We start from the raw sequence: 23126 nt of genomic DNA on the forward strand, positions 1-23126 counted from the left end.
GTCAGTCGGTCCTAATTCCTTCAATGGGCTCCCAACTCTTTCAGCAAAAATCAAAGGCTAGGAAGCCCTATCCCGTTTATGCTCCAATCTTTGTGTCTTCATCTTCTTTCACTCCTGCCCCAGCTCACTCCTCAAGTCATCCTGGACCCTTGAACACAAAGACATCTTTTTGCTAAATGTCTCTGGTCTCTCCATCTCCAGGCTCCCTCAGCAGACACTGTTCTTATCTCAGATGTCATTTTTGCCCTGAGGGGTCCCATCACCACAGTTAAAATTTCCAAGGCATTGTCCCACCCCCATCCACCTTTGTTTCATTACTCCATCTCCTGCTTACAATTCCTTCATTGCCCTTTTCACTCTATCATACTATTTTATATTTGCTTATCGACTCTTCCTGGAATGTATAGAAGGGATATTTATTATCCCACTGCTGCATATCCAGAGCCTGGAGCCACACCTGGCACATAGTAGGAGGTTGATGGCTAGATTTGGTTGTTACGTTACGAGAAGTGTGACGTCAGCCCTGAGATGAAGGCTCACTGTTAAATGGGTAAAGGCAGATGATCTAGAATGGGCTAACGCATTTCCATCCCCACTAAATCCAGCAGAAAATGTCCCCTAGCCAATCAATCCTCCTGAGCAAACAAACCTGGGATAGTCCTTGCTGGTCCCTGTATAATGGGTTTAAGTTCTTTTCTAGCCTGTTCAGTTCAGTTCCGTCACTCAGCCATGTCTGACTCTTTGCAACCCCATGGACTGCAGCACGCCAGGCCTCCCTGTCTATCACCAACTCCCAGAGTTTACTCAAACTCATGTCCATTGAGTTGGTGATGCCATCCAATCATCTCGTCCTCTGTGGATTTAGTCAAACAAACCAGTCACATCCTTCTGTGGGAACCCCAGGGCACCTCATCCTCTTGACACTACAAAGCCTGCCCCCCATGCCCCTGACTGTTTGCTCTGTTACTGAGTGCAGCTCTGTGTAATGCAGGATGGCACAATGTCCCTCTCCCCTGGCTGGGAGCAAATGTGACTGAGAAATTACTCTTGAGCCATCTGCCCAGTGTCAGGTTGTGTGTTTGGCCGACACCAGGGTCATAGGTGCAGGAATGCCTCCCTCACCTCATTCAATGTGATGAATAGGATGCAATTAAAACAAGGAGCTCTAGTAAGGCAAGACATATATAAGAATCAATAGTATAGCTGAGAGTGTCTAGGAAAGTGGTCAATGAGGTGATGTTCGGTAAAAGTCCTATGGGAGTTTTGGAAATATTTGTAGACATAAATACTTTTACCTTGGTAAACAAAGTCTTTATGAAAATTTGCAGTAAAGACTTTGAAATTTGAATTAAAAAACTCTAGTCAGTGTCTTATTTAGTGCACTTTTCTAGGTTATCTCTGCCTCTCATTGTCTAAGCTATTATACAGCTCTGTACTTGTAGAAACTGATGAAAATGCATAAGACCCTTGTCCATAGAGATGAAAATAATTGAATCCAGTGAAATGCAATTGTGGGTAGATCCTCTTTGCATCTATTTGTAATTTCACTTCAAAATTCCTGAAAATATCTATATCTACATCTCTATCTGTATCTCTATGTGTATCACCATCCTCCCATAGAAGTTTCTAAGAATTCTCCATTGAACAGGCTATAACATTTTACTGCTTTCCTCATTAACTGATGAGTTAAATAAAATCTGTAACATGCTTTCATTTGACATTTGTATGAGAGGCATGATTTTGTCCTTTTTCTTTTTTTTAAATAGGCAAAACTAATACAATTATGTAAAGTTTAAAAATAAAATAAAATTAAAATTACAAAAAAAAAAATAGTATCCTTTAACAATGTGATTTCTACTGAAACACGAACAATGACTTACACTACCCTATCCTTATTCCTGTCATAGCCACTCTAAATTTTGAACAATGTGGTAAATTATAATGAAATCAAGCACGTGAGATGACAATCTCTACCTGAAAGCAGACATCTGGAGGAAACATGAAAATCTCTGGCAGTCAGGATGCAGAGACTTGGCTCCGAGTATGCAGAACATCTGGATTTCTGTGAATTGATTAATTTCCACCCTCTTCCACTATTTTGGCTTCATCCAGCCTTGCCTTTTTCTAGCACTGTGCAAACACTGCTATCTGTGTACAGAGAGGATTTTTTCCTACCTGTCTCTACTTCTCTATATAGTATACCTGATAACAGACTATTTTTACTTGATTATAACCTAAACTATTGCTTGTAACCATCAAAAAGACAGAGGAAAATAAAGACTTGTTTGTATTTAGTGTACCCGAGAAGTCACTTTATTCTGGTCTTTAGCTAAAAGATCATTTATTTTTGTAGAATTTTGTAGGTTTTCTTTCCATGAGAGCCACTGCTTCTAAATATTCCAAAAACAATACACAGATGAACCAAAAATATGTATCTGTTCATTTGTATGTGGGACCACAGTCATACAAAGAGAAAAATAAGGGGGTAAAACATTGAAGACTCATGATATTCTTTAATAAGTACCTAGATACATTACACAAACTCAAGGTCATGACTAGGGAGAAATGTGATGGAGCCAAAAATATACCTGGATCTCAAAGTACAGTGTTGCCTTCACATAGGGACCTACCTGGAACAGTGATTCTATGGGGTCAAACCAAATTGTGAAATCAACAACTTCCATTTTTATTTTCTTACCAAATACTTACCACTTGGCAAATCTTCCAACAACCACCACCACCAAATCCTAAGGAGCACGGAAAGAACCAGTGCAGTGGGTTGTCCCAGTTTATATTCGGTTTTGTCAATTGGACCTTCACAGGTCTGTAATTATTGTAATCACAGCCTGCTGAACCTGCTAACAGTCAAAGAATTCCAGTTGGCACCGTTCAACAATAGCCTTTGTAATCGGGGTAAAACCATGCCAGAAAGGCTGACTGCTTCACTTGCAGCCTTTTCTGAAGACATTGAATAATAAGGAATAGGTGTCAAGCAATTTACTTCCTAAGAAACTGGCTGTGCAGAGAGTGACCCAACTCTCACTTAGAGAACAGTCACGTGGCCAGAATGAGGGCCGCCTGCACTCTGTGGCCCTGATTCCTCCCACGTTGCCCAACGTGTGGACAAAGTATCATTTACTTTTCAGATATTCACTTTGAATACCCAGCAGAGCCTATGACATTTTCAAAGGTTGAAAAGAATCAATAAAATCACTCAATTTGAGATAGTCCCAAATGCCTTGCCAGTGTAAGGGACTTTCCCCACCACCACCAGAATAATAAGGAAAACTGTACTGAATTACAAGTACGTTAACCTCACGGTTGCACTGCCTTATTTTTGGTCATTGTTTCCTTCCACTGATTGCCATAGATTTATTCTGAATTATCTATGACATATTTCTCAACACTTTGGACCAAAATGAACATTAATAAGATTCTGACTAAGGTTAAAATAGTCTTTGGTCACGAAACAAACTCTGTGGTTCATGTTTGTGTGAGTGTTTTGGATTTCATAATTTGTTTTATTATGAATTATAAACTAAAAGTTTGTAGTTGCACAATTGCAGAATATCAAGGCTGAAAGAAATTAGAAAATACATGGCCTGTATCTCCACCCCGCCTTTTTTTTTTTGGCCAAAGGATCCCTTTTAACAAGTTAAATCAGTATATAAAATTAGATAAAAGCAGAGCTTCACTAAGCCCAGACACCCAGAATCCCACCTGCCACATGTCCCTTTTATCACCTGTCCTTGGATCCCAGCAAAGCAGAACTCCAAGGCTCCATGGAACACAGTTTGAATACTTGTGGCTTATCCAAGGTTCCAAAGTCTAGAGATAAAAGGGTTTAGCCAAGGTCACCCCTGACTCCTGGAGTCACCTTTCTCTGACCAACTGAGTCAACAACAAGTAAGCACTAAACGTATTGCAATTCCTTATCGCTGTTTTTTTTTTTTTTTCCCCCTCCACTATCTTCATCTGGATTTTACTCCAATAGGCAACTCAGTACTTTCCTTGTGACAATGGATCCAGGGATGTAGGACTAGTGAGACTGGCAGTGTAACTACCCAAAGTAGAGCGAACCTTTGTCAGGAAAAGAAGAGGATGCTCACAGAACTGATGCCACAAAAATGAGATCTGCTTCTCACGGAGGAATCCCAGTGGACACACACAATGGCCCACATGTCCAGGGAGAGAAGTAAGCTCTGCAAAGTCCCCGCTCTCTCACCACCAGAGAGTGGTGTGTTCTGGGCCCATGAGAACATTGCAAACTTGCATGGTCCTCTGCCTCTGTCAGAGGGTATGGAAGATTTCCCTGCTTGCTTGGGCCGCTCAGATTGTTAGCAGTCTCACAAGCATGGTGAGAGTGAATTCTCTGGAGATCCTTAAACTGTTATCAGGATTTGTCCCTTATGTACTGTCAAGGAAGACAACAGTAGGGGCCACTGGAACAAGAAAGTTCTAGGCCTGAGTCCAGGAGAGACATTAAACCAGGAGCAGACAGGCATAAACTGAATGAAAAATATCAGAATGGAGAAGCCACATGGAGGACAGAGGTAAAACTCTTATTTATTGATCAACTGTTATGCAACACTCCTTTTGCCAGGTCCTCTCTTTATGCATTTCGAGGGTAAAATAACCAAACATGAGAGTCACTGGCAGTGGCTGGGGTACACAAGGATCACAGAGGAGAAGGCACCCAGCTTCTGGGTTCTGGGTCTGTCTGGCATCCTTTACTGCAAAGTCAGTTCAAAGGACGATGGTAGCAAGAAGATGAGTAATGTTAGTGATCCTGAGATTCACAATTCAGAGGCTACAAGGAGAAATTCCTAGGAGAGTCTTGTTTATATCCCTCAAGAACGTTGATAATTAATCAAAGGCGAAAGAGCAGGGTACCCTCAGGTCCCAGCTCTTGGTACATTGTTAAATTACCACCATTTAACCTCTAAGGACCAACTGTGACCTGCAATTTGTAAGCCAAATTCAGCACTTTTTTTTGCGGGGGGTGGGGGGGTGGCAGGGAGGGGTGGGTGGGTGGGTAGGATGAGTGAGTCAAGATAAATTGATCTTTGGAATGAGTAAAATCTTCAGTGCTTCTAAAATATCATTTAAGAAGTCAAAAAAATAAATGATATTATTCTGAGCAAATAGTAGACTTTATTTATCAACCAAACCTTTCTATAACTATCTAATATCCAAGTTATCCAAAGGGAGCAAATAGTTATGAATATCATAGGTAATATAACGTTCTACTTCTAACAGTCTAAATCCATATATTAATCACTAATTGGGGCTACTGTGTTTATCTGCATTATCTCTGAGTTGTGGGCAAGAGGAATGAGGAAAACTGATGTAAGGAGTGAGGAGAAAAAATTTAAATACTAAGCCATTCCGCTAACAAAATGCTCAAGCTGTCTAGCGTAATTTGGGTGCTTGGTGAATCACTGCTTAGCAATTCATGAACACTGTGGGTGCCTGGAATTCAATTCTATTGTCCTCGAGCTGAATTGCTTTGAAAAAGGTCACATGAGAGGGAGAGGAAGTTTTGACTTTCACATGCCAGTTATTGCTAAGGAAACCACTTCCTCAGTATTCACAGATTCAGCATGTCTGCAGTTTTGGCTTCCATACGGATTACATTTTGGTGCCACATTAAGAAACAAGGGTGGAGAGTATTTTAAGAAGTCAACTTAACTATGACATGTTCACAGAACAATAAGAGGAGCCTTCTCAGATGCCTTTCTTTTCAGAAGCACTCTAGGTAAGCCTGGGTGAAGCTTCCAGGATCTGACAGGATGTTTGAGGTTCAAGGAGCACGCCTGTGATGGCCAAAACCAAATGAGAAGTGAGTACAGCTCTGCTGTGTTTTCTGATTGGCAAGGGCTCTGAATTATCTCCTACTTGTAGTGGTGGTCAGAGAAACACGAGAAGAATTACCATGTTCTAGGACTGAGTGTTCCTTTGCAATTCAAGTGGCAATAAGAAATAAAAATGGTTAGCCTTCCAGAGTTAGATTATATAACTTGTCTCCTCTGTTTCTTTGTTTTTGCTTTCCTTTTTGTCTTTTAAGGAGAAAAATGGATAAGATGAAGGGACATTTTTAGAATGACTGGGGCTATCAGTGGACCTTATTGCAAATAACAGCTGAACTCAGAAGTGGCTATTTTTGCTCTAGTTGGTCTTAACTATTTGGTGACTTCTTTGCTTTTATTTACATTTCTATTTTTAACCCAAAAAGATCTTGTGTAAGCTACCTCTTTGTTCAGCATAGACATCCAACTATTTTTAATTCTCTCTGCTGCTAAGAATAATAATTAGGAGCCAGAAGATCACAAATCTTAGATGTCTGGGTTCCATCTGTTTGAATATCTCAAGTTGCTCTTCTAGTACTATGATTTACAGTTTTGTCTTTTGTCATTTAGTTTTCAAGCTTATTCATGAACCATAGGTTCAAAACTCGACTGCATTGTTATTAAGAACAATCTGCAAACAGCTACCCTGTAGTGAACTTACAGTGGCCGCTAAATGGAATGGCAGCAACTATGAAAGAGGCAACTCTCAGTTATAGTAAAGCATAGCATGAGCTGAGCATTTGAGAATTTTAATACTGGAAAATGACAGACTTTAGATCAGATGAATACCTTAAAATTTTTAAATATGTTGCTTTTGAAATCACAAATTTAATTCTTTTTTAACATCTAAGAAAGCTAAATATTTTTGGATTGAGAGAAAAATACACAGAGAGATGTTTATTGAGTTATTTATTGATAACCATCTATGCACACTCTCCAGAAATTCCTCTAAAGCTCTGTCAACTATAAATTGGCCCTTGCCATGAACACTTGCCCTCTACCTCTACAAGGATTAAATCATGTGCTGCTGCAGCTGCTGATTTTCAACACCCCATGAAAGGAGCTCAGGATGGAGAGCAGGAGTGAGGCTCTGGGTTCGGCAAAAAACTGGCAGGAGAAGTCCTCAGATAGCTTGATATTTTTAGGAGCCAATTTCATTGGCTCAATTCTTGTATCTCCTCTTATCTAGAAAAACACTGAAATCCTTTATGGTGATGACTGTTCCTTATGACTGGCAGAAAGCTTCAGATTGTTAGAAACCTTCTGGAAAAATATGTGATTGATTGCATGTACTCCTCCTTCACTGAAATCACACATATACTGAGATTTCCTCCTGCCTCTTTGGAACAGTTTCTCAGAGCTATCTGAGGTGCTGTCTCCCAGGCTGCAGCCCTCCCTTTTCCCCCAAATAAAACTTACCTGGAAACTCTCATGTTGTGCATTTTTTTAAGTTGACACCCTTGATCTTCACATGAACTAAGACTCAGAGAGTTTAAAGGAATGCTCAAGTTCACTCACATAGTAAACAGCAAAGCTAAAAACTCTTGGTCTGTGTCCAGGGTCTGAGCTCTTACTACTAGAGAACTGAAATGAAATACGAAAGTGTTAGCTGCTCAGTCATGTCAACTCTTCGCGACCTCATGGACTGTAGTCCACCAGGCTCCTCTGTCCATAGCATTCTCCGGACAAGAATACTGGAGTGGGTAGTCATTCCCTTCTCCAGGGGATTTTCCTGACCCAGGGATCAAATCTGGATCTCTTGCATTGCAAGCAGATTCTTTACTATCTGAAACACCAGGGAAGCCCCTTACTGCTAGCATAGATGTTTACAGAGAGAAAGCCCTTGACATGGACTCATTTGAGTGGCCAAAAGGTTAAAGTAAGGAAAAGACCCCACTCTTCTAACCCAGAAAGTGTCTGTGTAGAGTGCATGTCTGGTTCTTTGGAACTTAAAGTCCAGATACTACCATCTTTGGGGTAGGATGAGGGGCATTGCCAGCCTCATCATCCAGGAAAGGAGACCTCGTGGGAGAGAAAGAAGGGAGATTGGAGCAGCAGACTCATGGGATTAGTGAGTTGGTGACTCAATGTGTCTTTGGGTATTGGGTTCACCCCCCATTCCTGCCTCCAGGGGACAGACTAGGAATTTGTAAAGGATCCCAGTCACACTGGGGGCAACAAATTGCGGAAGATAGGCCTCGTTCAACTGGAAAAACAAGTTTCATGCTCTGCCCTTCATCTTCAATGCTTGTTCTGTCAAAGAGATGCTCCAAGGCTCCTAAGGAAAAAGTCCTGCAGCTGTTGTGTTGAAATAACTTTCAGGCCTGGGAGGCGGGGGCATGTCAGCAAACCGAAACTTAGGTCACTTTCCCTGTAAATGCTCTGCTAGACCAGAAATGCAGGACATCCAGGCAGCTGATCCCAAAGGCCAAGCCTTCAAATTGCAAGTGAGTTGGCATCTGTAGGCCTGGCCAATTATTTACTCTTTCTTGTTTGTTAAGCTTATAAAAGCTTCCTGCCTTCTACCTCATTCTTCTACAGAGGAAGCTGTAGCTTCACCGAGCATTCAAGTTTGTTTGTATCACCCAAATTGTCTTTAGTCATTTCTTTTAATAGTTTGGATCTAACCTTAAAGGGAAATAGGGCTTTTCCCTAGCTTCTCACTCTGGGCCAAAGGTAAGATTTCACCATAGGTTTGGGGTGAATCTGTTGGGAGGACGAAAGCTTCAAGATCAGATAACTTCAGGCCACGAAGAGATCCTTCTTTCATGCCAAAGTGAGAAGAATCAATCTCGTTCTCTCCCTCTTTTTATTTCCTTCCTTTCTTCTTTTCTTTTTTCCTTAGAAGGCACTGTCTCACAGCATCTCAGAAATATTCCCCCCACTCTTCCCATCACAACTCCAGGCAGTCTCCATCCTGGGTTACAGTACTGAGGGCCACAATTAAATGCAACCTGGATGGAGACCAAGCCCAACTTGGTGAAATGGCAGCAACCTCATCCAGCTGCTGAAGCCAAATCTTAGAGTTATTCTTGATTCTCTCATTTCTTCATTCAACTGAACATTCGGAGATGCCAAAATCCATATGAAAACATCCCAAAGCTGCCCTCTTCTCTATATCACTGTGAGCTTGTACCGTCCCAGCTGTCCCCGTACTGTCTCCTCTTAACTCCTCCACATGTCAGTTAGGGGGAGGTTTTTCCAACTTCATAAGAGAACATAACTTCTGCTTAAACTCCTCTTTCGCCTTTGCACTGTGTTTAAAATAAACCCTAAACCTCTATATGTGAGCGAAGTCACTTCAGTCATGTCAGACCCTTTGCGACCCTATGGATTGTAACCCACCAGGCTCCTCTGTCCATGGGATTCTCCAGGCAAGAATAATGGAGTGGGTTGCCATTTCCTTCTCCAGGGGATCTTCCCAACCCAGGGATCAAACTCCCATCTCTTAGTTCTCCTACGTTGGCAGGCAGGTTCTTTACTACTAACGCCACATGGGAAACCATTATGGTGACTTGTAAAGCCACACGGTGATCTGAAACTGCCCACCCTTGAAAGGTTCCTCTCGCTACTGTTCCTTCAACTGCCCAGTTCAGCCCTGGCTCTGGACTTTCAAAGTTTCCCCGGACACATCCAGTTCCTCCCACTCAAGGGCCTTGTCACACATTGTTCTCCTTCCTTGTCTTCAGGTGGCTGGCTCCCTGCCATTCTGATTTTACTTTCAATGTCATCACTTTAGAGAAGATTTCTCCAACCTTCCTGCTAAAGTGGTTGAGTTTTAGTTGGAGGTTGCATCATGCTGGAAGGTGGGCTTCAGGAAAACAGGCCCTTCTCTGTCCCAGTCATTATGTTGTACCCACAGCCTACAAATGTACGAACAGTCCTGGGAGGAGCTCACTGTGTCTGATGAAACGAGGAAGAAACCCTTGTTATTAGCTGTTATAGATCAGCCCTGGGATTTCTTTGGAAGGAATGATGCTGAAGCTGAGACTCCAGTACTTTGGCCACCTCATGCGAAGAGTTGACTCATTGGAAAAGACTCTGATGCTGGAAGGGATTGGGGGCAAGAGGAGAAGGGGACGACAGAGGATGAGATGGCTGGATGGCATCACTGACTCGATGGACGTGAGTCTGAGTGAACTCCGGGAGTTGGTGATGGACAGGGAGGCCTGGCGTGCTGTGATTCATGGGGTTGCAAGGAGTCAGTCGGACATGACTGAGTGACTGATCTGATCTGATCTGATTGAGTTTAACTCAGATTACCATGCCCCCTAAGCTAAACTCTGGGGAGGCCAAGGGCAGGACGTGGGGGTTGCAGAAAATTGAATCAAACTCCTTCTGGTCCACAATTAGTGTGGCCCGAAAGAGTGACACCTGATGGGGGTATTGATTTAAGAATTCTGATGTGATTGTTTCTACCTTAGAACTTACCATGACACAGTCTCAACTATAGCTGTTAACTCACTGTTTACACTGACCAGTCAGGATTGGTCAGGTTAGGGTAGGGTCAAAACACACAACCCCCAAATATCTCAGGGACTTGAAATGATCAAAACTGATTTTTTGTGTGTGATACATGTGTTCATAAAATCTGCTTAATGTAGGGCCTCAGGGACCAAATCAGATGGAGGGAGGACTCATGATTTGGAAGTTGGGGCAGCTGAGACAGAGGGAGATAAGGGTGAGTTGTCTCCATCAGATGTGACATAGGTCACCTCACACCAATTTTATGAGGACATAAACATTCAGACCATAGCACAGAGGTAGGAAGTTGGAGGGCAGAATTTGAGAGGTTGGGATGATCACCTCCATCCTGAAGCTCCATCCCTGACCTTGTTTTCATTGCAGGGGTTCCTAGCTCTGTGGCCCTGGGTTCTGTCTTGAAACCTTTCCTCTGTGGCTCCAGATCCCATAAGGATCTTGCCAGGGGAACCCTCCTTCAGTCCTTTGGGCCTTGGCTTGGTGTAGATTTCCTGTTGCTGCTGATCTCTAAGAACCTCATCATCCCTAACTGATACTTTCGCTCTTATGTCGCCATAAACCACCTCCTTGTCTTTTCCCTGTAGTTAAAGGCTTTGTGTCTTTCATCTGCTCCTTGCCAAACTGAGTAATACATCATCTGACCTGCAGGGTTCCAAACAGCTGTACACATCCCCACCCACCATTCTTTCCTTCAGATATTTGTTAGATGTGCCTAATTTCTCAGCTGTCTTACTCCTATGCCTTTCTCTTTCTGTTCACTGTATCGACTGATAAAAGAACAATGTGAGAGTTGTAAGTTACGTTTTTTGGGGGATGAAATGAGGGCTAAATGTAGCTTGGGAGATAACATTTCAGATAGCTTTGAGAAATTGCTTCAAAGAGGCAGGGGGGAAGGTCAGGATATATGCAATTTTGGTGAAGGGGGAGTACATGCAATCAACCACATATTTTTTGCAGAAGATTCCTGGTAGTCACAAGGAATAGTCATCACCATGAAGAATTTTAGGGCATTTCTAGATATGAGAAGATACAAGAATTGGACTAATAAAATCAGTTCTTGAAAATATCTGTCTACAGACCTGTTCTGCCAGTTTTCCCCAGAGCACAGAGTGCCTCATTTCTGCTCTCCACCCTGAAATCCTTTCAGAGGGTGTTGAAGGTCAGCGGCTACAGCAGCACATGATTTAATCCTTGTAGAGGTAGATGGCAAGTGCCAGTTTGTAGGTGACAACTGTTAGAACTTTGGGTTGTCTGATAGCTGGTCCAGTTGAGAGCATTTACTGGTTTTTATGGAAACACCTTGTTTCATTCAGCAGCATGCTGGCCATGTACTCTGTGTTAGTTGGCTAGGACTTCTATAGCCCCATACCTGAGACTGGGGGGCTTAAGGACAGAACTTTATTTCTGCGCTATCTGGAGGCTGGACGCCTCAGTCGAGGTGCCTCAGGTGTGGTTTCTCCTTTGGCCTCTGTCCTTGGCTCATGAGGCTGCCTTCTCACTGTGTCCTCCCCTGGCCTCTTCCCTCAGCACCCTTGGCTTCTGCATCTTCCTCTTCTTATAAGGACACTAATTTTACTGGATGAGGGCCCCACTCTAACGGCCTCATTTTAGCCTAATCACCTTTCAAAACTCCAGCGTAAACTAGGGTTGAATTCGTTTTGAGGTTCTTGGAGTTGAGAACTTTAACATATGAATGTGGGTTGGGGCAAAACCCAGCTCACTAGATACACTACTGACACAGGCAGAATCTCAATTAACTTTTGTGCTTCAAAGCTTTTAGCTTCATCTTTCACCTGCTGGAGAGAGAAAGCTGTGTCTTCTAACACTGAAGGTTCCCAGATTTCTGAACAATTCCTCCCTTTCTTTTATGGTGGTTTGCGAATGGCTTGATTGTTTTCAAGATCTTTTTCTATGGTGCCTTGTGAAAGACCTCCAATTGGTAATCAATACATCCCACTAATACTGCTTCTAATCTTTTTCTCTAGAACTACTTTTTCTGTCTATTATGTTTTTACTAGTAACAGTTTTACCAAAATTTTGAGAAAACACAGCAAAGTACACCAAACCAGTCAATCCTAAAGGAAATCAACCGTGAATGTTCTTTGGAAGGATTGATACTGAAGCTGAAGCTCCAATAATTTGGCCACCTGATGCAAAGAGCTGGCTCACTGGAAAAGACCCTGAAGCTGGGAAATATTGAGGGCGGGAGGAGAAGTGGGTGACAGAGGATGAGATGGTTGGATGGTATCACCAACTCAATGGACATGAGTTTGAGCAAACTCCAGGAGATAGTGAAGAACAGAGAATCCTGGTGTCCTGGGGTCCATGGGGTCACAAAGATTCAGACAACTTAGTGACTGAACAACAATCCTGATTACATGGATGACCAGTGTTCTGGACCCAGAGGTTTGTTGTCCATCATCTAGCCCTTGGCCATGCCATCTATTTTAGGCTTATCAGCTATGGTAGCACTCTATGTCAGGGCTCCAATGTCAGTACTTGTCAAAACAGACCAATTTTACCACAAAATCTTCATATTCACTTCTGTTTGTGGTGCCTGTCTGCCTGTTTGACATTTGGAACCTGGTGGGTACTCAGAAATCCTGATTGATGGAGTGACCACCTTCTTGCCGTGCCAAGAGGATAAGAGAGCCCTTGGCTCTGGGAACCTCTTCTCATGTATGATACAGATCACTTTTTAATGCTTCATTGACCAAGGTATGTCAAATGGGTGCTTTTTGAACTTAAGGGGGCAGGAAATGCCTGTCCTATCTCATGCTTGGAAAGAGAACCAGAAATTCTTGGTGAACAGCACTCATGGTTACTGTTCAGTGTCAGTTCTCAAGAGCTGGGATTTAGTTCTGCTGCTACTGCTGCTGCTAAGTCACTTCAGTCATGTCGGACTCTGTGTGACCCCATAGATGGCAGCCCACCAGGCTCCCCCATCCCTGGAATTCTCCAGGTAAGAAAACTGGAGTGGGTTGCCATTTCCTTCTCTAATTCATGAAAGAGAAAAGTGAAAGTGAAGTCACTCAGTCATGTCCAACTCTTAGCAATCCCATGGACTGCAGCCTACCAGGCTCCTCCGTCCATGGGATTTTCCAGGCAAGAGTACTGGAGTGGGTTGCCATTGCCTTCTCCAGGGATTTAGTTCTGGGAGTTAACAAACTACTTGGGGGAAAAGAGCAATTGGGGATTATCTGTGGCATAAATTGTGGGCCCTTGATGCTACTTTTGTTTTCTGATCACCTTGCCACTATTTCCTCCAACATATGTGTGTGCGTGCACACACACACACACACACACACACACACACACATGATAGCCACTCCTTTCTCTAATGCCACAGAATTACACAGTCAACTTCTCTAGTAGCAGCTGGCTGTCATGTGTCATTTGGCAATATCCATATCTTCTTTTTCTTGCTGTAAATGATGTCTGCAGAAGCTGTGTTAAGAGTCAGGTGTAACCTCTTTTGCATTATGGTGCTTGTGATCCACATGATATGTACCTCATTCTCCTCACAATGCATTTGAAAATGAAGTCATATTTAAGTTTGTCATTTCTATAAAGCAAGAAAGATAGTTACTGTCATGTGCTGCCAAGCAGACTGGCAGATGCCACTAACAAATGGTAAAACATTCTCCTCTGCTTCATTATTTCCATAAAAACAAACTCTTTTGGTTATCATTTCTGAAATAGAATATAAACCTGATTCTAAATGACAAAAGAAAAAATACAGTAGCTGTCAAATCCCAATGCAGTGTTTCTAGAAGTTAGTGAATAAGTGAAGTGAATCACATTCAGAAGAGGACTGATAATCCAGGGTACCCATTAAAGTGGTTTCCAGCCTGAAGTAGACAGGGATCACTAACAATGTGTTGAACAGTGGAACCAGGTAGGAAGCACCCAATGGGAAATGTGCACACAGTTAGATGGTTTTGATTTGATATAGCCTTTCCTCAGAAGCTACACTGAGAATTAATTATTTTGTTTCAAATTTCTCCCCAGTGAATCCATCCATCTTTTCTGAGGCCAACTGACTTTTATAAAATACAAGTCTGATCATGTCATCAATGAATCAGCTCTGGGACCAAGTTACCATCAGGAGAGAGTCTGCCCCATGGCCTCTGAGCCTGCGGTCATGACCTCTCCAAGCCAGTCACCCAGGGGATGCCACTCGCATACACTCATGCCACTCACCCCCATGCCCTTATGGCTGCTGCTTGGCAGCGTCAAAGCTACACTTGAATTGCCTCCGCTGCCAATTCCCATTTGTTTGTTCTCCATTCAGGCACCCGACTCCTCACCTCCCGTCCTTTTCCGGCCTTACTCTTCTGCGTTAGCTGCATGGTTATTTCCTGACTGTGTTTTTTTTTGTTTGTTTGTTAAAATTTGCTCTGAGCTCTGTCTTGGCAAGCTCTGACTGCCACTTGCTTCCTGGCTGCTGACTCATGATTTGCTCTGTCCTTTGCTGTGGGGGACCCTCCGGATTCTTGACCATGTGGCCCCCTGCCTCACTGGGACTCCTGGCACCAGGATGTCCTCAGTTCTGACTCAACCAGACACTTTCCTCTTTTTTCAGAGCTCCTTTACTGGTGTACTGCTTTGCTCGACAATCCTAGGTAAGTAAGTCATGTGGGCTTCCCTGGTGGCTGAGATGGTAAAGAATCTGCCTGCCATGTGGGAGACCTAGGTTCAATCCCTGGGTTGGGAAGATCTCCTGGAGAAGGGAAGGACCACTCACTCCAGTATTCTTGCCTCAAGAATCCCATGGACAGAGGAGCCTGGTGGGCTACAGTCCATGGAATCACAAAGAGTCAGACACGACTAAAGTGACTTAGCATACAAGTTGCCCTTATGGCTGGTGAATGAGGAAACTAATTGACATGCTCCAGTTTTTCATCCAACAAGTGATGCTTAATAAGAGGTGAGATTGGAACTCAGGTCCCTCAAAACCCAAGGCCTCAGCCTCTAAGCTGTGCTGCTGGAAGACATGCGTCTTTTCACAGGTGCTTTAGGTAGGGGATGAAGGTGGCCAGGCTGTTACTTTGGTGTTCTTGTACAAATGAAAGCAGATAAGAATTTTACATCTGGAGACAGATTGGTAGGGGACAGTTTGGGGATCATAGATCAAAGTGTGTGCGTGTATGCTTAGTCGCTCAGTCATGTCCTATTCTATGTGACCCTATGGACTGTAGAATGCCCTGCTCCTCTGTTCATGAGATTCTCCAGGCAAGAATACTGGAGTGGGTTGCCATTTCCTCCTCCAGGGAATCTTCCCTACCCAGGGGTAGAACCAGCATCCCCCGCATTGGCAGGTGGACACTTTTACCACTGTGCCATCTGGGCTTCCTAAATATTTCCAGGTAAAGTAGTCCTACTCCACTTGGGTATAGAGCCACTTTGACCTCAAGCAGAAGTCAACATTTTGTCTGCAAATAGTCAGAAAGTAAGTATTTTAGGCATTACAGGCCACATATGGTCTGTTGCATATTCATTAAAAAAAAAATAAACCATTAAATATGTAAAAGCATTCTTAGCTCAGAGGTCCTATAAAAATAGGCTATGAGTCACATTTGTCCCAGTTTGTTACCATTGGCTGACGTCAAGGTGGCCCTCAAAGACTATGCCTTAATCTGAGGAAGGTCCTCCATGGGATTCCAAATGGGAATTAAACCCTAATGTCCTAAAGCACCCATTGTACCATTGTATGATGTGAATCAGCTTCTCTTAGAAAGGTACTTGTTATGTTAGGAGAACTGAGTAAATACTCAAAACATTTTTGTGTTCTGAGGTTCAGCTGAAAAGCTCTGGCTGGTAGCACATGTAATCACACACTTATTCACTGAGCAATCATTAACCAGGCACTAACTATGTGCTCAGTGTCGGGTTATGTGATGTGACAGCTGAGATGAGTGAGATACAGATTTTCCCTCAAAAACATCACCCCGAATGGGCTACAGGAGATGCTGAAAATAATTTCTGAAGTCATGCTCAGGCAGAAACAATGTGATGATCCTAATAAGTATTCCGTTTTCATGAATGTGATATCTTTGCCGTAAAATGAGAGCATTTGTTTTTCTCCACAGGACTGTGATTTGTGCTATGCAGACCTGCTGACATTTTATGGGATCACAAAGAGTCAGACACAACTTAGCAACTGAGTAACAACAAAAGCTATGGACAGTTGTCTGAGAAATAAAATGACCCCATGGCAGTACCCATCCACAGACAGACTTGGGCAAGAATCAGTCCTTGCCCACCACTAACTATGAAAATTTGGGCAATTACTGATTTTGCTTTTGGCCATGCCATGCAGCACGCATGATCTTCCCCGACCAGGGATCAAACCCAAGACCTCTGCATTGGAAGCATGGAGTTTTTAACCACTGGACCACTGGGGAATTCCTCAATCTTTCTGAGATCCTTTTCACCATAAGATGGAGAAGATATAAGACCCACTTCAGTGAACAATGGTGTAAATTTTTTTTTTCTTTTTATTATTATTATTTTTTTTACTTTGCAATAATGGTGTAAATTTAAATGAAAAAAAATCACATAAAGCCTTTAGCGGTGATACTTTATACGTAGCAAAAGCTCAACAGAACTCATTATTAATGCTATTTTTGGACTATGTCCCATGGTTTCAGGGGTGTCAGAAACAAGTTCTTAATCTCGCTAAAGTCAGATCCATGTATATGAGAAAATTAAGTGTGCGCACAGAAAAGAAACACCTGCAGTGTTTGTCTAATTGCTTTGGACTCCTCAGAGAACTGGATGGAGCTATGGAGGGTCAAACATACCTAATTAGAGAATCAACAAATTCTGAATAGGTGCCATATTTAGAGGGACGGTTTGACTTCTCAATACAATAAACTGGCTGGAGGAAGATGGGGAAGGGGGAGACGAGGAGCATCACTTCAGCACATTCCTGACTTTAACTTGAGAGATTCTTCACGCAGAGAAATTTCTCTCATTCTTCTGGATTCTGCAGTGAGAAATAACACAATCCAGCCTTACTGGTTTTGTACCAGGCTCTGTCCACTTAATCCTTGCACAGCCCTATGAGAGTGGGGATATTTTATCACTCACATTTTAGATAAAGGACAACTGAAAGCACAGACTGTCCCTGTAACTTGCCCAAGGTCATATGGCTGGGGCACTGGTAGTCTGATTTAAATCTAGGTACATTTACTTCAGCCCTTATTTCCAATGCTGTACTACAAGGCTGCATAGTAGAAAGAGTGTGTGAGTCACACATGCACATAAAATGCTTTCCTAGTCACATTTTGAAAAAGGAAACAGGTACCATGAAGTTTTAAAATTTATTTGATTGAAGGATAATTGATTTACAATGTTGTGATAATTTCTGCTGTACAGAAAAGTGATTCAGTTATATATATACATGTGTGTGTGTGTATTAGGCTTCCCTCGTGGCACTAGTGGTAAAAAACCCGCCTGCTAATCAGTTGAGTGGAGTTCAGTCATTCAGTCATGCCCAACTCTTTGTGGTCCCATGGACTGCAGCATGCCAGGCCTCCCTGTCCTTCACCATCTCCCAGAGCTTATGCAAACTCGTATCCATCAAGGCAGTGATGCCATCCAACCATCTCATCCTCTGTCGTCCCCTCCTCCGCCTGCCTTCAGTCATTCCCAGCATAAGGGTCCTTGCCAATGAGTCAGTTCTTCGCATCAGGTGGCCAAAGTATTGGAGATTCAGCTTCAGCATCGGTCCTTCCAATGAATATTCAGGACTGATTTCCTTTAGGAGGGACTGATTGGATCTCCTTGCAGGCCAAGGAGACTCTCAAGAGTCTTCTCCAACACCACACTTCAAAAGCATCAATTCTTTGGCACTCAGCTTTCCTTGTAGTCTAATTCTCACATCTGTACATGAATCCTGCAAAAACCATAGCTTTGACTAGATGGACCTTTGTTGGCAAAGTAATATCTCTGCTTTTTAATATGCTGTGTAGGTTGGTCATAGCTTTTCTTCTAAGGAGCAAGCATCTTTTAATTTCATGGCTGCAGTCACCATCTGCAGTGATTTTGGAGCCCAGAAAAATAAAGTCAGCCACTGTTTCCATTGTTTCCCCATCTATTTGCCATGAAGTGATGGGACCAGATGCCATGATCATCGTTTTCTGAGTGTTGAGTTTTAAGCCAGCTTTTCACTCTCCTCTTTCACTTTCATCAAGAGACTCTTAGTTCTTCGCTTTCTGCCATAAGGGTGGTGTGATCTGCATATCTGAGATTATTGATATTTCTTCTGGCAATCTTGATTCCAGCTTGTGCTTCATCTAGCCTGGCATTTAGCATGATGTACTCTGTATATAAGTTAAATAAGCAGGGTGAAAATATACAGTCTTGACATGCTCCTTTCCCAGTTTGGAACCAGTCTGCTGTTCCGTGTCCGGTTTTAACTGTTGCTTCTTGAGCTGCATACAGATTTCTCAGGAGGCAGGTCAGGTGGTCTGGTATTCCCATCTCTTTCAGAATTTTCCAGTTTGTTGTAATCTACACAGTCAAAGGCTTTGGCATATTCAATAAAGCAGAAGTAGATGTTTTTCTGGAACTCTCTTGCTTTTTCAATGATCCAGCGGATGTTGGCAATTTGATCTCTGGTTTCTCTGCCTTTTCTAAAACCAGCTTGAACATCTGGAAGTTCACGGTTCATTTGCTGTTGAAGCCTGGCTTAGAGAGTTTTGAGCACTACTTTACTAGCGTGTGAGAGTGCAACTGTATGGTAGTTTGAGCATTCTTTGGCATTGCCTTTCTTTGGGATTGGAATGAAAACTGACCTTTTCCATTCCTGTGGCCACTGCTGAGTTCTCCAAATTTGCTGGCATTTGAGTGCAGCACTTTCATGGCATCATCTTTTAGGACTTGAAATAGCTCAACTGGAATTTCATCACCTCCACTAGCTTTGTTCATAAGATGCTTCCTAAGGCCAACTTGACTTTGTATTCCAGGATGTCTGTCTCTAGGTGAGTGATCACACCATCATGATTATCTGGGTCATAAAGACTTTTTTGATATAATTTTTCTGTGTATTCTTGCCAGCTCTTCTTAATATCTCCTGCTTCTGTTAGGTCCATACCATTTGTGTTTTTATTGTGCCCATCTTTGCATGAAGTATTCCCTTGGTATCTCTAATTTTCTTGGAGAGATCTCTAGTCTTTCCCAATCTATTGTTTTCCTCTATTTCTTTGCATTGATCACTGAGGAAGGCAGTGATCTCTCCTTGCTATTCATATCTCTCCTTGCTATTCTTTGGAACTCTGTATTCAGATGGCTATATCCTTCCTTTTTTCCTTTGCCTTTCACTTCTCTTCTTCTCTCAGCTATTTGTAAGGCCTCCTCAGACAACCATTTTCCCTTTTTGCATTTCTTTTTCTTGAAGATGGTCTTGACTGCTGTGTCATGTACAATGTCATGAACCTCTGTCAGTTCTCCTTTAGGCACTCTATCATATCTAATCCTTTGAATCTATTTATTAGGGATTTGATTTAGGTCATATCTGAATGGTCTAATGGTTTTCCCTACTTTCTTCAATTTAAGTTTGAATGTCACAATAAGGAGTTAACGTCTGAGTTATAGCCATGTGCTGACTGTATAGAGCTTCTCCATCTTCAGCTGCATAGAATATAATCAATCTGATTTTGGTATGACCATCTGATGATGTCCGTGTATAGAGTCATTGCTTGTGTTGTTGGAATAGCTTGCTTGCTATGACCAGTGCGTTCTCTTGGCAAAACTCTATTAGCCTTTGCCCTGCTTCATTCCTTCCAAGGCCGAACTTGCCTGTTACTATAGGTGTCTCTTGACTTCCTATTTTTGGGTTCCTGTCCCCTATGATGAAAAGGACATCTTTTTTGGGTGTTAGTTCTAGAAGGTCTTGTAGGTTGTCATCAGTTCAGTTCAGTCGCTCAGTCATGTCTGACCCTTTGCGACCCCATGAATCGCAGCATGCCAGGCCTCTCTGTCCATCACCAACTCCCGGAGTTCACTCAGACTCACGTCCATCGAGTCCATGATGCCATCCAGCCATCTCATCCTCTGTCATCCCCTTCTCTTCCTGCCTCCAGTCCCTCCCAGCATCAGGGTCTTTTCCAGTGAGTCAACTCTTCTCATGAAGTGGCCAAAGTACTGGAGTTTCAGCTTCAGCATCACTCCTTCCAAAGAAATCCCAGGGCTGATCTCCTTCAGAATGGACTGGTTGGATCTCCTTGCATTCCAAGGGACTCTCAGGAGTCTTCTCCAATAGCACAGTTCAAAAGCATCAATTCTTTGGCACTCAGCTTTCTTCACAGTCCAACTTTCACATCCATACATGACCACAGGAAAAACCATAGCCTTGACTACTTTGTTGGCTAAGTAATGTCTCTGCTTTTGAATATGCTATCTAGGTTGGTCATAACTTTTCTTCCAAGGAGTAAGCGTCTTTTAATTTCATGGCTGCAGTCACCATCTGCAGTGATTTTGGAGCCCCGCAAAATGAAGTCTGACACTGTTTCCACTGTTTCCCCATCCATTTGCCATGAAGTGATGGGACCAGATGCCATGATCTTCATTTTCTGAATGTTGAGCTTTAAGCCAATTTTTCACTTTCCACTTTCACTTTCATCAAGAGGCTTTTTAGTTCCTCTTCACTTTCTGCCATAAGGGTGATGTCATCTGCATATCTGAGGTTATTGATATTTCTCCTGGCACTCTTGATTCCAGCTTGTGCTTCTTCCAGCCCAGCGTTTCTCATGATGCACTCTGCATATAAGTTAAACAAGCAGGGTGACAATATACAGCCTTGACGTACTCCTTTTCCTATGTGGAATCAGTCTGTTGTTCCATGTCCAGTTCTAACTGTTGCTTCCTGACCTGCATAAAGATTTCTCAGAGGCAAGTCAGGTGGTCTGGTATTCCCATCTCTTGAAGAATTTTCCACAGTTTATTGTGATCCACACAGTCAAAGGCTTTGGCATAGTCCATAAAGCAGAAATAGATGTTTTTCTGGAACTCTCTTGCTTTTTCGATGATGCAGCGGATGTTGGCAATTTGATCTCTGGTTCCTCTGCCTTTTCTAAAACCAGCTTGAACATCTGGAAGTTCACAGTTCATATATTGCTGAAGCCTGGCTTGGAGAATTTTGAACATTACTTTACTAGCGTGTGAGATGAGTGCAATTGTGTGGTAGTTTGAGCATTCTTTGGCATTGCCTTTCTTTGGGATTGAAATGAAAACTGACCTTTTCCAGTCCTGTGGCATCATAGAACCTTTCAAGTTCAATTTTTTTGGCATTAGTGGTTGGGGCATAGACTTGGATTACTGTGATATTGAATGGTTTGCCTTGGAAATGAACAGAGAATATTTTGTCATTTTTGAGGTTGCATCCAAGTACTACATTTTGAACTCTTTTGTTGACTATGAGGGCTACTCCATTTCTTCCAAGGGATTCTTGAAATTAATTTTAATCATATGTTTAAGTTAACCATTCAACATGTAATCACAGAAAATAGTCTTTTTTCGTATGTCATGAGTTAGCACTTCTGCACAGCTCTATTAGGACCTTTCAGTGGTCAGGAGCCATGTGCCGTTGGTGGTATCCACAGCAGGAAGCACAACCCTGTGTTCACTCAGCCAGTTACTGAACTCTGTATTTGTATCTCTATGTTTACACAGTCTTTATTCCTTTTGCTTTTACCTATTCAAACTAGAAAGATTCTGAGTACTGAAAGTGAAAATAAGTTATGAAAAAAAGGAATAAAGAAAACAGTGGGTCATTGCTTGGCAATTTCTAACAACACCTAGGAAAGCTATGGTTTTCGGTGACTTCTGTCAGATTGCTCAAATATTTTGAGTTCAACTGCATGCCCATTTAAGAACATAAGGTTCATTTATTATGTTTCCCCCTTGGCCAAGCAGAAATCTAAAAATACACTCCTAAGTTGTTAGGTTTGACCAAACTCTTTATATAAATATCCGTTTGCAGTTGTTGTTTTAGCAAAAGAAAAAGCCAATCTCCTGTCTTTGGGTTCTAAAAACTTTAGGAAACTGATTTTCCCCCTAAGCACTTCCTTCCTCTAAACCACGTACAGACTGAAAAAAAGGAAGTGAAAATCAGATTTTATTTTTTTTCCTACAAGAGGACAGAAAAGACAGCCCCTCCCCCACATGACTGACATTCTTTTGCCATTTCCCCTCCCACCACCGAATCCCAAATGATGATTAGAGGATGGAAACTTGGCCCCTTAACATAAAGCTTCACGCTGTAAACTAAACCCTGGGGAATGTTGGCCTTAGGAATCATATCTCATCTGATGGGTTTGAAAGGGCCTACGGGGAATCACCATGTCACATAGATCCTTTTTTGCGTTTCAGGCAATGTTTTCCCAACATTAGACAAACAGCAGACAACAGTAGACAGTAAGTGCTTGTTCAATTAAATTTTTTTAATTAATTGGAGTAAATTCAAGAAAAATTTCTGTAGATAAGTATACAAGAAAAGCAGTTTACTATTTCCATAGACTCTAATGGGAACACTTAGAAGATATAGTTTGAATAGAAAGAAATGACCTATGGGACAAGAGTGATATAAAGACGTGGTAGAAAAACCTGGAACTTAAAAGGGCAACTAATTCCCAGAAGTTCTTCCTTGACCCTGTCTTCATGTGAAATTTTAATATGAGTAAAATATAAAAACTAACTATAAAATAAAGGTAAAATAATATGTAGAAGAATATTTATAAATTTTGGTCAAGGGGAAGATTTTAAGGTAGTAGATATGAAACTTGGAAA

General features: G+C 42.2%; 1 long non-coding RNA gene across 1 annotated transcript; it reads left to right on the plus strand.

Annotated features, from left to right (window-relative positions):
- Window positions 1–5293: 5293 nt before the first annotated feature.
- Window positions 5294–22770, plus strand: LOC107132752 (uncharacterized). The gene is made up of 3 exons (XR_001500943.3): window positions 5294–5842; window positions 14917–14956; window positions 16424–22770. It is a non-coding gene; the product is annotated as an uncharacterized lncRNA (long non-coding RNA).
- Window positions 22771–23126: the final 356 nt, after the last annotated feature.

The sequence above is a fragment of the Bos taurus genome, chromosome 9, assembly GCF_002263795.3.
Source record: "Bos taurus isolate L1 Dominette 01449 registration number 42190680 breed Hereford chromosome 9, ARS-UCD2.0, whole genome shotgun sequence".
NCBI classification, from domain to species: domain Eukaryota; kingdom Metazoa; phylum Chordata; class Mammalia; order Artiodactyla; family Bovidae; genus Bos; species Bos taurus.